The 12,102-nt window shown below is 35.2% G+C and overlaps 15 non-coding genes across 15 annotated transcripts; all 15 read right to left on the reverse strand.

The window, feature by feature from the left end:
* Positions 1-533: 533 nt before the first annotated feature.
* trnai-aau (transfer RNA isoleucine (anticodon AAU)) lies at positions 534-607 on the reverse strand. Its single transcript has one exon. It is a non-coding gene; the product is annotated as a tRNA-Ile (tRNA).
* A 103-nt stretch (positions 608-710) lies between these two features.
* trnal-aag (transfer RNA leucine (anticodon AAG)) lies at positions 711-788 on the reverse strand. Its single transcript has one exon. It is a non-coding gene; the product is annotated as a tRNA-Leu (tRNA).
* A 623-nt stretch (positions 789-1,411) lies between these two features.
* On the reverse strand, positions 1,412-1,485 carry trnai-aau (transfer RNA isoleucine (anticodon AAU)). Its single transcript has one exon. It is a non-coding gene; the product is annotated as a tRNA-Ile (tRNA).
* A 1,265-nt stretch (positions 1,486-2,750) lies between these two features.
* trnai-aau (transfer RNA isoleucine (anticodon AAU)) lies at positions 2,751-2,824 on the reverse strand. Its single transcript has one exon. It is a non-coding gene; the product is annotated as a tRNA-Ile (tRNA).
* A 1,607-nt stretch (positions 2,825-4,431) lies between these two features.
* On the reverse strand, positions 4,432-4,505 carry trnai-aau (transfer RNA isoleucine (anticodon AAU)). Its single transcript has one exon. It is a non-coding gene; the product is annotated as a tRNA-Ile (tRNA).
* Positions 4,506-4,650: 145 nt separating this feature from the next.
* Positions 4,651-4,724, reverse strand: trnai-aau (transfer RNA isoleucine (anticodon AAU)). Its single transcript has one exon. It is a non-coding gene; the product is annotated as a tRNA-Ile (tRNA).
* A 145-nt stretch (positions 4,725-4,869) lies between these two features.
* trnai-aau (transfer RNA isoleucine (anticodon AAU)) lies at positions 4,870-4,943 on the reverse strand. Its single transcript has one exon. It is a non-coding gene; the product is annotated as a tRNA-Ile (tRNA).
* Positions 4,944-6,723: 1,780 nt separating this feature from the next.
* On the reverse strand, positions 6,724-6,797 carry trnai-aau (transfer RNA isoleucine (anticodon AAU)). The gene has a single exon. It is a non-coding gene; the product is annotated as a tRNA-Ile (tRNA).
* Positions 6,798-6,942: 145 nt separating this feature from the next.
* On the reverse strand, positions 6,943-7,016 carry trnai-aau (transfer RNA isoleucine (anticodon AAU)). The gene has a single exon. It is a non-coding gene; the product is annotated as a tRNA-Ile (tRNA).
* A 103-nt stretch (positions 7,017-7,119) lies between these two features.
* On the reverse strand, positions 7,120-7,197 carry trnal-aag (transfer RNA leucine (anticodon AAG)). The gene has a single exon. It is a non-coding gene; the product is annotated as a tRNA-Leu (tRNA).
* A 103-nt stretch (positions 7,198-7,300) lies between these two features.
* trnal-aag (transfer RNA leucine (anticodon AAG)) lies at positions 7,301-7,378 on the reverse strand. The gene has a single exon. It is a non-coding gene; the product is annotated as a tRNA-Leu (tRNA).
* An 888-nt stretch (positions 7,379-8,266) lies between these two features.
* trnai-aau (transfer RNA isoleucine (anticodon AAU)) lies at positions 8,267-8,340 on the reverse strand. Its single transcript has one exon. It is a non-coding gene; the product is annotated as a tRNA-Ile (tRNA).
* Positions 8,341-8,443: 103 nt separating this feature from the next.
* Positions 8,444-8,521, reverse strand: trnal-aag (transfer RNA leucine (anticodon AAG)). The gene has a single exon. It is a non-coding gene; the product is annotated as a tRNA-Leu (tRNA).
* A 624-nt stretch (positions 8,522-9,145) lies between these two features.
* Positions 9,146-9,219, reverse strand: trnai-aau (transfer RNA isoleucine (anticodon AAU)). Its single transcript has one exon. It is a non-coding gene; the product is annotated as a tRNA-Ile (tRNA).
* A 1,695-nt stretch (positions 9,220-10,914) lies between these two features.
* Positions 10,915-10,988, reverse strand: trnai-aau (transfer RNA isoleucine (anticodon AAU)). The gene has a single exon. It is a non-coding gene; the product is annotated as a tRNA-Ile (tRNA).
* Positions 10,989-12,102: the final 1,114 nt, after the last annotated feature.

The following is a 12,102-nucleotide window of genomic DNA, read 5'->3' on the forward strand; positions in this document are numbered from 1 at the left end:
TATGTTGCTTTTATTAACCAGAAGTTTATTGTTTTGAAGTGTTAATTTTCTGAAGACTTTTAGATTTTACTTGCCCAATATGGGCATTGAGCCCTTGACCTAAGCTGTAGTAGCACCATGGTCTTACAAGCTGAGCTAACTCACCTACCTTACATAATGTTCAGTTTCCAAGGATTTAAGAAAAACTTACATGATCTTAAGACAAGAAAAGTTTGAAAAAAGTGCTCATGTTCTACTGTTTTTCAAAATGAATATATATATATTTGATTTTCCAGTCTTTTTTAGGTTTTGATTTTATTAAGACAATAGATTTGATTTGGCCAGTATGGGGATTGAAGCCATGACCTTGGCTTTATTAGCACCACGCTCTGACCAGCTGAGCTAACAGGCCATACATACTGTTCAGTTTCCATGGATATAAGGAAAAATTACATGATCTTAATGAAATATTAAGAAAAGTGCTCATGTTCTAAAACATCTATATGCATAATATTTTCCAACCTCTCTTATGTGTTAAGACTTTATCTTTAAATTGGCCTGTATGGGGATTGAACCCATGACCTTGGCGTTATTAGCACCATGCTCTGACCAGCTGAGCTAACAGGCCATACATACTCTTCAGTTTTCATGGATATAAGGAAAAATTACATGATCTTAATGAAATATTAAGAAAAGTGCTCATGTTCTAAAACATCTATATGTATAATATTAGATTTTCCAGTATGGGGATTGAACCCATGACCTTGGCATTCTTAGCACCACGCTCTTACCAGCTGAGCTAACAGGCCATACATACTGTTCAGTTTCCATGGATATAAGGAAAAATTACATGATCTTAATGAAATATTAAGAAAAGTGCTCATGTTCTAAAACATCTATATGCATGACATTTTCCAACCTTTCTTAAGTGTTGATTTTGAGACTTTTGATTTGAATTGGCCAGTATGGGGATTGAACCCATCACCTCTGGTGGTATTAGCACCACGCTCTGACAAACTGAGCTAAGAGGCCATACATGCTGTTCAATTTCCATGGATTTAAGGAAAACTTACATGACCTTAATGAAAATTTGAGAAAACTGCTCATGTGCTAATCTTTTTAAAAATCAAAATGTATGTCATTTGATTTTCCAGCCTTTTCTAAGTGTTGATTTTATTAAGGCGATAAATTTGAATAGGCCAGTAAGGGGATTGAACCCTTGACCTAAGCTGTAGTAGCACCATGCTCTTACAAGCTGAGCTAACTCACCTACCTTACATAATGTTCAGTTTCCATGGATTTAAGAAAAACTTACATGATCTTAAGAAGAAAAGTTTGAAAAAAGTGCTCATGTTTTACTGTTTTTCAAAATGTACAATATTTGACTTTCAGGCCATTATTTGTTGATTTTATTAAGACTTTATCTTTAAATTGGCCTGCATGGGGATTGAACCCATGACCTTGGCGTTATTAGCACCACGCTCTGACCAGCTGAGCTAACAGGCCATATGTACTATTCAGTTTCCACGGTTATAAGGAAAAATTACATGATCTTTATGAAATATTAAGAAAAGTGCTCATGTTCTAAAACATCTATATGTATAATATTAGATTTTCCAGTATGGGGACTGAACCCATGACGTTGGCATTCTTAGCACCATGCGCTGACCAGCTGAGCTAACAGGCCATACATGCTGTTCAGTTTCCATGGATATAAGGAAAAATTACATGATCTTAATGAAATTTTAAGAAAAGTGCTCATGTTCTAAAACATCTATATGTATAATATTAGATTTTCCAGTATGGGGATTGAACCCATGACCTTTGCATTCTTAGCACCACGCTCTGACCAGCTGTGCTAACAGGCCATACAGGCTGTTGTATTTCCATGGATTTAAGGAATACTTACATGACCTTAATGAAAATTTGAGAAAACTGTTCATGTGCTAATCTTTTTAAAAATCAAAATGTATGTCATTTGATTTTCCAGCCTTTTCTAAGTGTTGATTTTATTAAGACCATAGATTTGAATTGGCCAGTAAGGGGATTGAACCCTTGATCTTGGAGTCATTAGCACCACGCTCTGACTAGCTGAGCTAAGCAACCATACTTGCTGTCCAGTTTCCATGGATTTAAGACACACGTACTTGATCTTAACTGAATTAAACAAAAAGTGCTGATATTCTAATGTTTTTCAAAATCAAAATATATAATATTTTTCAATAATTTTTGATGTGTTGATTTTATTGACCAGCAGTTTTTAGTTTTGATGTGTTGATTTTATTTCAGAACCATTTTTTATCTTGAAGTGTTCATTTTCTGAATGGCTTTAGATTTGTTTTACACCATATGGGCATTGAACCCATGACCTTGTTATTATTGATTTTGATGTGTTGATTTCATGTTGCAGCAGTTTTTAATTTTGTGTTGTTGATTTTATTTTTCAGGAGTCTTTGGTTTTGAAGTGTTGATTTATTTCAGAACCATTTTTATTTTGAAGTGTTCATTTTCTGAAGACCTTTAGATTTTATTTGCCCAATGAGGGCATTGAACCCTTGACCTCAGCTCTTCTAGCACCACGCTCTTACAAGTTGAGCTAAATCACCTACCCTACATAATATTTAGTTTCCATGGATTTAAGAAAAACTTACATGATCTTAAGACAAGTTTGATAAAAGTGCTTGTGTTTTACTGTTTTTCAAAATCAACATGTACAATATTTGACTTTCAGGCCATTATTTGTTGATTTTATTAAGACTTTATCTTTAAATTGGCCTGTATGGGGATTGAACCCATGACCTTGGCGTTATTAGCACCATGCTCTGACCAGCTGAGCTAACAGGCCATACATACTGTTCAGTTTCCATGGATATAAGGAAAAATGACATGATCTTAATGCAATATTAAGAAAAGTGCTCATGTTCTAAAACATCTATATGCATAATATTTTCCAACCTCTCTTATGTGTTGTTAAGACTTTATCTTTAAATTGGCCAGTATGGGGATAGAACCCATCACCTTGGTGGTATTAGCACCACGCTCTGACAAGCTGAGCTAACAGGCCATACATGCTGTTCAGTTTCCATGGATTTAAGGAAAACTTACATGACCTTAATGAAAATTTGAGAAAACTGTTCATGTGCTAATCTTTTTAAAAATCACAATGTATGTCATTTGATTTTCCAGCCTTTTCTAAGTGTTGATTTTATTAAGGCGATAGATTTGAATAGGCCAGTAAGGGGATTGAACCCTTGACCTAAGCTGTAGTAGCACCATGCTCTTACAAGCTGAGCTAACTCACCTACCTTATGTAATGTTCAGTTTCCATGGATTTAAGAAAAACTTACATGATCTTAAGACAAGAAAAGTTTGAAAAAAGTGCTCATGTTTTACTGTTTTTCAAAATCAACATGTACAATATTTGACTTTCAGGCCATTATTTGTTGATTTTATTAAGACTTTGTCTTTAAATTGGCCTGTATGGGGATTGAACCCATGACCTTAGAGTTATTAGCACCACACTCTGACAAGCTGAGCTAACAGGCCATACATACTGTTTAATTTCCATGGATTTAAGGAATACTTACATGACCTTAATGAAAATTTGAGAAAACTGTTCATGTGCTAATCTTTTTAAAAATCAAAATGTATATCATCTGATTTTCCAGCCTTTTCTAAGTGTTGATTTTATTAAGACCATAGATTTGAATTGGCCAGTAAGGGGATTGAACCCTTGATCTTGGAGTCATTAGCACCATGCTCTGACTAGCTGAGCTAAGCAACCATACTTACTGTCCAGTTTCCATGGATTTAAGACACACGTACTTGATCTTAACTGAATTAAACAAAAAGTGCTGATATTCTAATGTTTTTCAAAATCAAAATGTATAATATTTTTCAATAATTTTTGATGTGTTGATTTTATTGACCAGCAGTTTTTAGTTTTGATGTGTTGATTTTATTTCAGAACCATTTTTTATCTTGATGTGTTCATTTTCTGAATGGCTTTAGATTTGTTTTACACCATATGGGCATTGAACCCATGACCTTGTTATTATTGATTTTGATGTGTTGATTTCATGTTGCAGCAGTTTTTAATTTTGTGATGTTGATTTTATTTTTCAGGAGTCTTTGGTTTTGAAGTGTTGATTTATTTCAGAACCATTTTTATTTTGAAGTGTTCATTTTCTGAAGACCTTTAGATTTTATTTGCCCAATGAGGGCATTGAACCCTTGACCTCAGCTCTTCTAGCACCATGCTCTTACAAGTTGAGCTAAATCACCTACCTTACATAATGTTCAGTTTCCATGGATTTAAGAAAAACTTACATGATCTTAAGAAGACAAGTTTGATAAAAGTGCCTGTGTTTTACTGTTTTTCAAAATCAACATGTACAATATTTGACTTTCAGGCCATTATTTGTTGATTTTATTAAGACTTTATCTTTAAATTGGCCTGTATGGGGATTGAACCCATGACCTTGGCGTTATTAGCACCATGCTCTGACCAGCTGAGCTAACAGGCCATACATACTGTTCAGTTTCCATGGATATAAGGAAAAATGACATGATCTTAATGCAATATTAAGAAAAGTGCTCATGTTCTAAAACATCTATATGCATAATATTTTCCAACCTCTCTTATGTGTTGTTAAGACTTTATCTTTAAATTGGCCTGTATGGGGATTGAACCCATGACCTTGGCGTTATTAGCACCATGCTCTGACCAGCTGAGCTAACAGGCCATACATACTGTTCAGTTTCCATGGATATAAGGAAAAATGACATGATCTTAATGCAATATTAAGAAAAGTGCTCATGTTCTAAAACATCTATATGCATAATATTTTCCAACCTCTCTTATGTGTTGTTAAGACTTTATCTTTAAATTGGCCTGTATGGGGATTGAACCCATGACCTTGGCGTTATTAGCACCATGCTCTGACCAGCTGAGCTAACAGGCCATACATACTCTTCAGTTTCCATGGATATAAGGAAAAATTACATGATCTTAATGAAATATTAAGAAAAGTGCTCATGTTCTAAAACATCTATATGTATAATATTAGATTTTCCAGTGTGGGGATTTAACCCATGACCTTGGCATTCTTAGCACCACGCTCTGACCAGCTGAACTAACAGGCCATACGTACTGTTCAGTTTCCATGGATACAAGAAAACATTACATGATCTTAATGAAATATTAAGAAAAGTGCTCATGTTCTAAAACATCTATATGCATGACATTTTCCAACCTTTCTTATGTGTTGATTTTGAGACTTTTGATTTGAATTGGCCAGTATGGGGATTGAACCCATCACCTTGGTGGTATTAGCACCACGCTCTGACAAGCTGAGCTAACAGGCCATACATGCTGTTCAATTTCCATGGATTTAAGGAAAACTTACATGACCTTAATGAAAATTTGAGAAAACTGTTCATGTGCTAATCTTTTTAAAAATCACAATGTATGTCATTTGATTTTCCAGCCTTTTCTAAATGTTGATTTTATTAAGGCGATAGATTTGAATAGGCCAGTAAGGGGATTGAACCCTTGACCTAAGCTGTAGTAGCACCATGCTCTTACAAGCTGAGCTAACTCACCTACCTTACATAATGTTCAGTTTCCATGGATTTAAGAAAAACTTACATGATCTTAAGAAAAGTTTGAAAAAAGTGCTCATGTTTTACTGTTTTTCAAAATGTACAATATTTGACTTTCAGGCCATTATTTGTTGATTTTATTAAGACTTTATCTTTAAATTGGCCTGTATGGGGATTGAACCCATGACCTTAGAGTTATTAGCACCACGCTCTGACAAGCTGAGCTAACAGGCCATACATACTGTTCAATTTCCATGGATTTAAGGAATACTTACATGACCTTAATGAAAATTTGAGAAAACTGTTCATGTGCTAATCTTTTTAAAAATCAAAATGTATATCATTTGATTTTCCAGCCTTTTCTAAGTGTTGATTTTATTAAGACCATAGATTTGAATTGGCCAGTAAGGGGATTGAACCCTTGATCTTGGAGTCATTAGCACCATGCTCTGACTAGCTGAGCTAAGCAACCATACTTACTGTCCAGTTTCCATGGATTTAAGACACACGTACTTGATCTTAACTGAATTAAACAAAAAGTGCTGATATTCTAATGTTTTTCAAAATCAAAATGTATAATATTTTTCAATAATTTTTGATGTGTTGATTTTATTGACCAGCAGTTTTTAGTTTTGATGTGTTGATTTTATTTCAGAACCATTTTTTATCTTGATGTGTTCATTTTCTGAATGGCTTTAGATTTGTTTTACACCATATGGGCATTGAACCCATGACCTTGTTATTATTGATTTTGATGTGTTGATTTCATGTTGCAGCAGTTTTTAATTTTGTGATGCTGATTTTATTTTTCAGGAGTCTTTGGTTTTGAAGTGTTGATTTATTTCAGAACCATTTTTATTTTGAAGTGTTCATTTTCTGAAGACCTTTAGATTTTATTTGCCCAATGAGGGCATTGAACCCTTGACCTCAGCTCTTCTAGCACCATGCTCTTACAAGTTGAGCTAAATCACCTACCTTACATAATGTTCAGTTTCCATGGATTTAAGAAAAACTTACATGATCTTAAGAAGACAAGTTTGATAAAAGTGCTTGTGTTTTACTGTTTTTCAAAATCAACATGTACAATATTTGACTTTCAGGCCATTATTTGTTGATTTTATTAAGACTTTATCTTTAAATTGGCCTGTATGGGGATTGAACCCATGACCTTGGCGTTATTAGCACCATGCTCTGACCAGCTGAGCTAACAGGCCATACATACTGTTCAGTTTCCATGGATATAAGGAAAAATGACATGATCTTAATGCAATATTAAGAAAAGTGCTCATGTTCTAAAACATCTATATGCATAATATTTTCCAACCTCTCTTATGTGTTGTTAAGACTTTATCTTTAAATTGGCCTGTATGGGGATTGGACCCATGACCTTGGCGTTATTAGCACCATGCTCTGACCAGCTGAGCTAACAGGCCATACATATTCTTCAGTTTCCATGGATATAAGGAAAAATTACATGATCTTAATGAAATATTAAGAAAAGTGCTCATGTTCTAAAACATCTATATGTATAATATTAGATTTTCCAGTGTGGGGATTGAACCCATGACCTTGGCATTCTTAGCACCACGCTCTGACCAGCTGAGCTAACAGGCCATACATACTGTTCAGTTTCCATGAATATAAGGAAAAATTACATGATCTTAATGAAATATTAAGAAAAGTGCTCATGTTCTAAAACATCTATATGTATAATATTAGATTTTCCAGTATGGGGATTGAACCCATGACCTTGGCATTCTTAGCACCACGCTCTGACCAGCTGAGCTAACAGGCCATACATGCTGTTGTTTTTCCATGGATTTAAGGAATACTTACATGACCTTAATGAAAATTTGAGAAATCTGTTCATGTGCTAATCTTTTTAAAAATCAAAATGTATGTCATTTGATTTTCCAGCCTTTTCTAAGTGTTGATTTTATTAAGACGATAGATTTGAATAGGCCAGTAAGGGGATTGAACCCTTGACCTAAGCTGTAGTAGCACCATGCTCTTACAAGCTGAGCTAACTCACCTACCTTACATAATGTTCAGTTTCCATGGATTTAAGAAAAACTTACATGATCTTAAGACAAGAAAAGTTTGAAAAAAGTGCTCATGTTTTACTGTTTTTCAAAATCAACATGTACAATATTTGACTTTCAGGCCATTATATGTTGATTTTATTAAGACTTTGTCTTTAAATTGGCCTGTATGGGGATTGAACCCATCACCTTGGTGGTATTAGCACCACGCTCTGACAAGCTGAGCTAACAGGCCATACATGCTGTTCAATTTCCATGGATTTAAGGAAAACTTACATGACCTTAATGAAAATTTGAGAAAACTGCTCATGTGCTAATCTTTTTAAAAATCAAAATGTATGTTATGTAATTTTCCAGCCTTGTTTAAGTGTTGATTTTATTAAGACGATAGATTCGAATAGGCCAGTAAGGGGATTGAGCCCTTGACCTAAGCTGTAGTAGCACCATGCTCTTACAAGCTGAGCTAACTCACCTACCTTACATAATGTTCAGTTTCCATGGATTTAAGAAAAACTTACATGATCTTAAGAAGAAAAGTTTGAAAAAAGTGCTCATGTTTTACTGTTTTTCAAAATCAATATGTACAATATTTGACTTTCAGGCCATTATTTGTTGATTTTATTAAGACTCTATCTTTAAATTGGCCTGCATGGGGATTGAACCCATGACCTTGGCATTATTAGCACCACACTCTGACCAGCTGAGCTAACAGGCCATACGTACTATTCAGTTTCCATGGATATAAGGAAAAATTACATGATCTTAATGAAATAGTAAGAAAAGTGCTCATGTTCTAAAACATCTATATGTATAATATTAGATTTTCCAGTGTGGGGATTGAACCCATGACCTTGGCATTCTTAGCACCACGCTCTGACCAGCTGAGCTAACAGGCCATACATACTGTTCAGTTTCCATGGATATAAGGAAACATTACATGATCTTAATGAAATATTAAGAAAAGTGCTCATGTTCTAAAACATCTATATGCATGACATTTTCGAACCTTTCTTATGTGTTGATTTTGAGACTTTTGATTTGAATTGGCCAGTATGGGGATTGAACCCATCACCTTGGTGGTATTAGCACCACGCTCTGACAAGCTGAGCTAACAGGCCATACATGCTGTTCAATTTCCATGGATTTAAGGAAAACTTACATGACCTTAATGAAAATTTGAGAAAACTGTTCATGTGCTAATCTTTTTAAAAATCACAATGTATGTCATTTGATTTTCCAGCCTTTTCTAAATGTTGATTTTATTAAGGCGACAAATTTGAATAGGCCAGTAAGGGGATTGAACCCTTGACCTAAGCTGTAGTAGCACCATGCTCTTACAAGCTGAGCTAACTCACCTACCTTACGTAATGTTCAGTTTCCATGGATTTAAGAAAAACTTACATGATCTTAAGACAAGAAAAGTTTGAAAAAAGTGCTCATGTTTTACTGTTTTTCAAAATGTACAATATTTGACTTTCAGGCCATTATTTGTTGATTTTTTTAAGACTCTATCTTTAAATTGGCCTGCATGGGGATTGAACCCATGACCTTGGCATTATTAGCACCACACTCTGACCAGCTGAGCTAACAGGCCATACGTACTATTCAGTTTCCATGGATATAAGGAAAAATTACATGATCTTTATGAAATATTAAGAAAAGTGCTCATGTTCTAAAACATCTATATGTATAATATTAGATTTTCCAGTATGGGGACTGAACCCATGACGTTGGCATTCTTAGCACCACACTCTGACCAGCTGAGCTAACAGGCCATACATGCTGTTCAGTTTCCATGGATATAAGGAAAAATTACATGATCTTAATGAAATATTAAGAAAAGTGCTCATGTTCTAAAACATCTATATGTATAATATTAGATTTTCCAGTATGGGGATTGAACCCATGACCTTGGAGTTATTAGCACCACGCTCTGACCAGCTGAGCTAACAGGCCATACAGGCTGTTGTATTTCCATGGATTTAAGGAATACTTACATGACCTTAATGAAAATTTGAGAAAACTGTTCATGTGCTAATCTTTTTAAAAATCAAAATGTATGTCATTTGATTTTCCAGCCTTTTCTAAGTGTTGATCTTATTAAGACCATAGATTTGAATTGGCCAGTAAGGGGATTGAACCCTTGATCTTGGAGTCATTAGCACCACGCTCTGACTGGCTGAGCTAAGCAACCATACTTGCTGTCCAGTTTCCATGGATTTAAGACACACGTACTTGATCTTAACTGAATTAAACAAAAAGTGCTGATATTCTAATGTTTTTCAAAATCAAAATATATAATATTTTTCAATAATTTTTGATGTGTTGATTTTATTGACCAGCAGTTTTTAGTTTTGATTTTATTTCAGAGCCATTTTTTATCTTTAAGTGTTCATTTTCTGAATGGCTTTAGATTTGTTTTACACCATATGGGCATTGAACCCATGACCTTGTTATTATTGATTTTGATGTGTTGATTTCATGTTGCAGCAGTTTTTAATTTTGTGTTGTTGATTTTATTTTTCAGGAGTCTTTGGTTTTGAAGTGTTGATTTATTTCAGAACCATTTTTATTTTGAAGTGTTCATTTTCTGAAGACCTTTAGATTTTATTTGCCCAATGAGGGCATTGAACCCTTGACCTCAGCTCTTCTAGCACCATGCTCTTACAAGTTGAGCTAAATCACCTACCCTACATAATATTTAGTTTCCATGGATTTAAGAAAAATTTACATGATCTTAATGGAAATTTGAGAAAACTGCTCATGTTTTTTAAAATCAATGAGTATATTATTTGATTCTCCAGACTTTTTTTAGATGTTGATTTTATTAAGAATTTGGATAGGCCAGTAAGGGGATTGAACTCTTGACCTAAGCTGTAGTAGCACCATGCTCTTACAAGCTGAGCTAACTCACCTACCTTACATAATGTTCAGTTTCTATGGATTTAAGAAAATCTTACATGATCTTAAGATAAGAAAAGTTTGAAAAAAGTGCTCATGTTTTTCAAAATCACATGTCCAATATTTGATTTTCAGGCCATTATTTGTTGATTTTATTAATACTTTATATTTAAATTGGCCTGTATGGGGATTGAACCCATGACCTTGGCTTTATTAGCACCATGTGCTGACCAGCTGAGCTAACAGGCCATACATACTATTTAGTTTCCATGGATATAAGGAAAAATTACATGATCTTAATGAAATATTAAGAAAAGTGCTCATGTTTTACAAAATGAACATACAGAATATTTGACTTTCAGGTTTTGTTAAGACTTTATCTTTAAACTGGCCTGTATGGGGATTGAACCCATGACCTTGGCGTTATTAGCACCATGCTCTGACCAGCTGAGCTAACAGGCCATACATACTGTTCAGTTTCCATGGATTTAAGACATACATATTTGAGCTTAACTGAATTTAAGAAATGTGGTCATATTCCAATGTTTTTCAAAATCAAAATGCATAATAGTTTATTTCTCAGCAATTATTTAATTTGATGTGTTAATTTTATTGTCCAGTAATTTTTAGTTCTCAAGTGTTGATTTTATTTCAGAACCATTTTTAGATGATCTTATGTAAGAAAATGTAAGAAAAGTGCCCATATAAATTACATAGAAACATTACTAAACTTAGCAACATTGTGAACATATATATATATATATATATATATATATATATAGATGGTAATGGCGAACCAACCGGACATTGTGGTGGTGGACAAAGAACAGAGGAAAGCCGTTGTGGTGGATGTAGCAATACCAAGTGACCACAACATCAGGAAAAAGGAGCATGAGAAACTGGAGAAATACCATGGCCTCAGAGAGGAACTGGAGAAGGCCTGGAAGGTGAAGACCACAGTGGTGCCTGTGGTCATCGGGGCCCTCGGGGCAGTCACCCCCAAACTGGAGCAGTGGCTCAAACAGATCCCAGGAACAACATCAGACATCTCAGTCCAGAAATGTGCAGTTCTAGGCACAGCCAAGATACTGTGCAGAACCCTCAAGCTCCCAGGCCTCTGGTAGAGGACCCGAGCTCAGAGGATGAAAGAGACCACCCACGGAGGGTGAGAAGGGAATTTATATAAAAAAAAAAAAAATTCCCCTGGTTCTTGCCATTGAGCTGGCTTCTCAGGACTTGCCTTATTCGTTGGAGGTATTCCCAGGTACTTGTAGCTGTGCTCTATGTCTGCTATCGTTCCCTCTGGGAGTGAGACCCCTTCTGTGCGGACGACCTTCCCTCTCTTTGTAACCATCCGGCCACACTTCTCTAGTCCGAATGACATCCCAATGTCAGTGCTGTAGATCCTGGTGGTGTGGATCAGTGAGTCGATGTCTCGCTTGTTCTTGGCGTACAGCTTGATGTCATCCATGTAGAGGATGGTAGAGGCCGGCATGTTATGCGTATCAATGTCTCTCATGGTATGAGGTAGGCTATATAGCTCCAAGGGTCTTGCCTAAGGACCCACACTGCATAG

This window comes from Poecilia mexicana, unplaced genomic scaffold (genome assembly GCF_051168715.1).
Source record: "Poecilia mexicana isolate PSO_F unplaced genomic scaffold, ASM5116871v1 scaffold_9, whole genome shotgun sequence".
NCBI classification, from domain to species: Eukaryota; Metazoa; Chordata; class Actinopteri; order Cyprinodontiformes; family Poeciliidae; genus Poecilia; species Poecilia mexicana.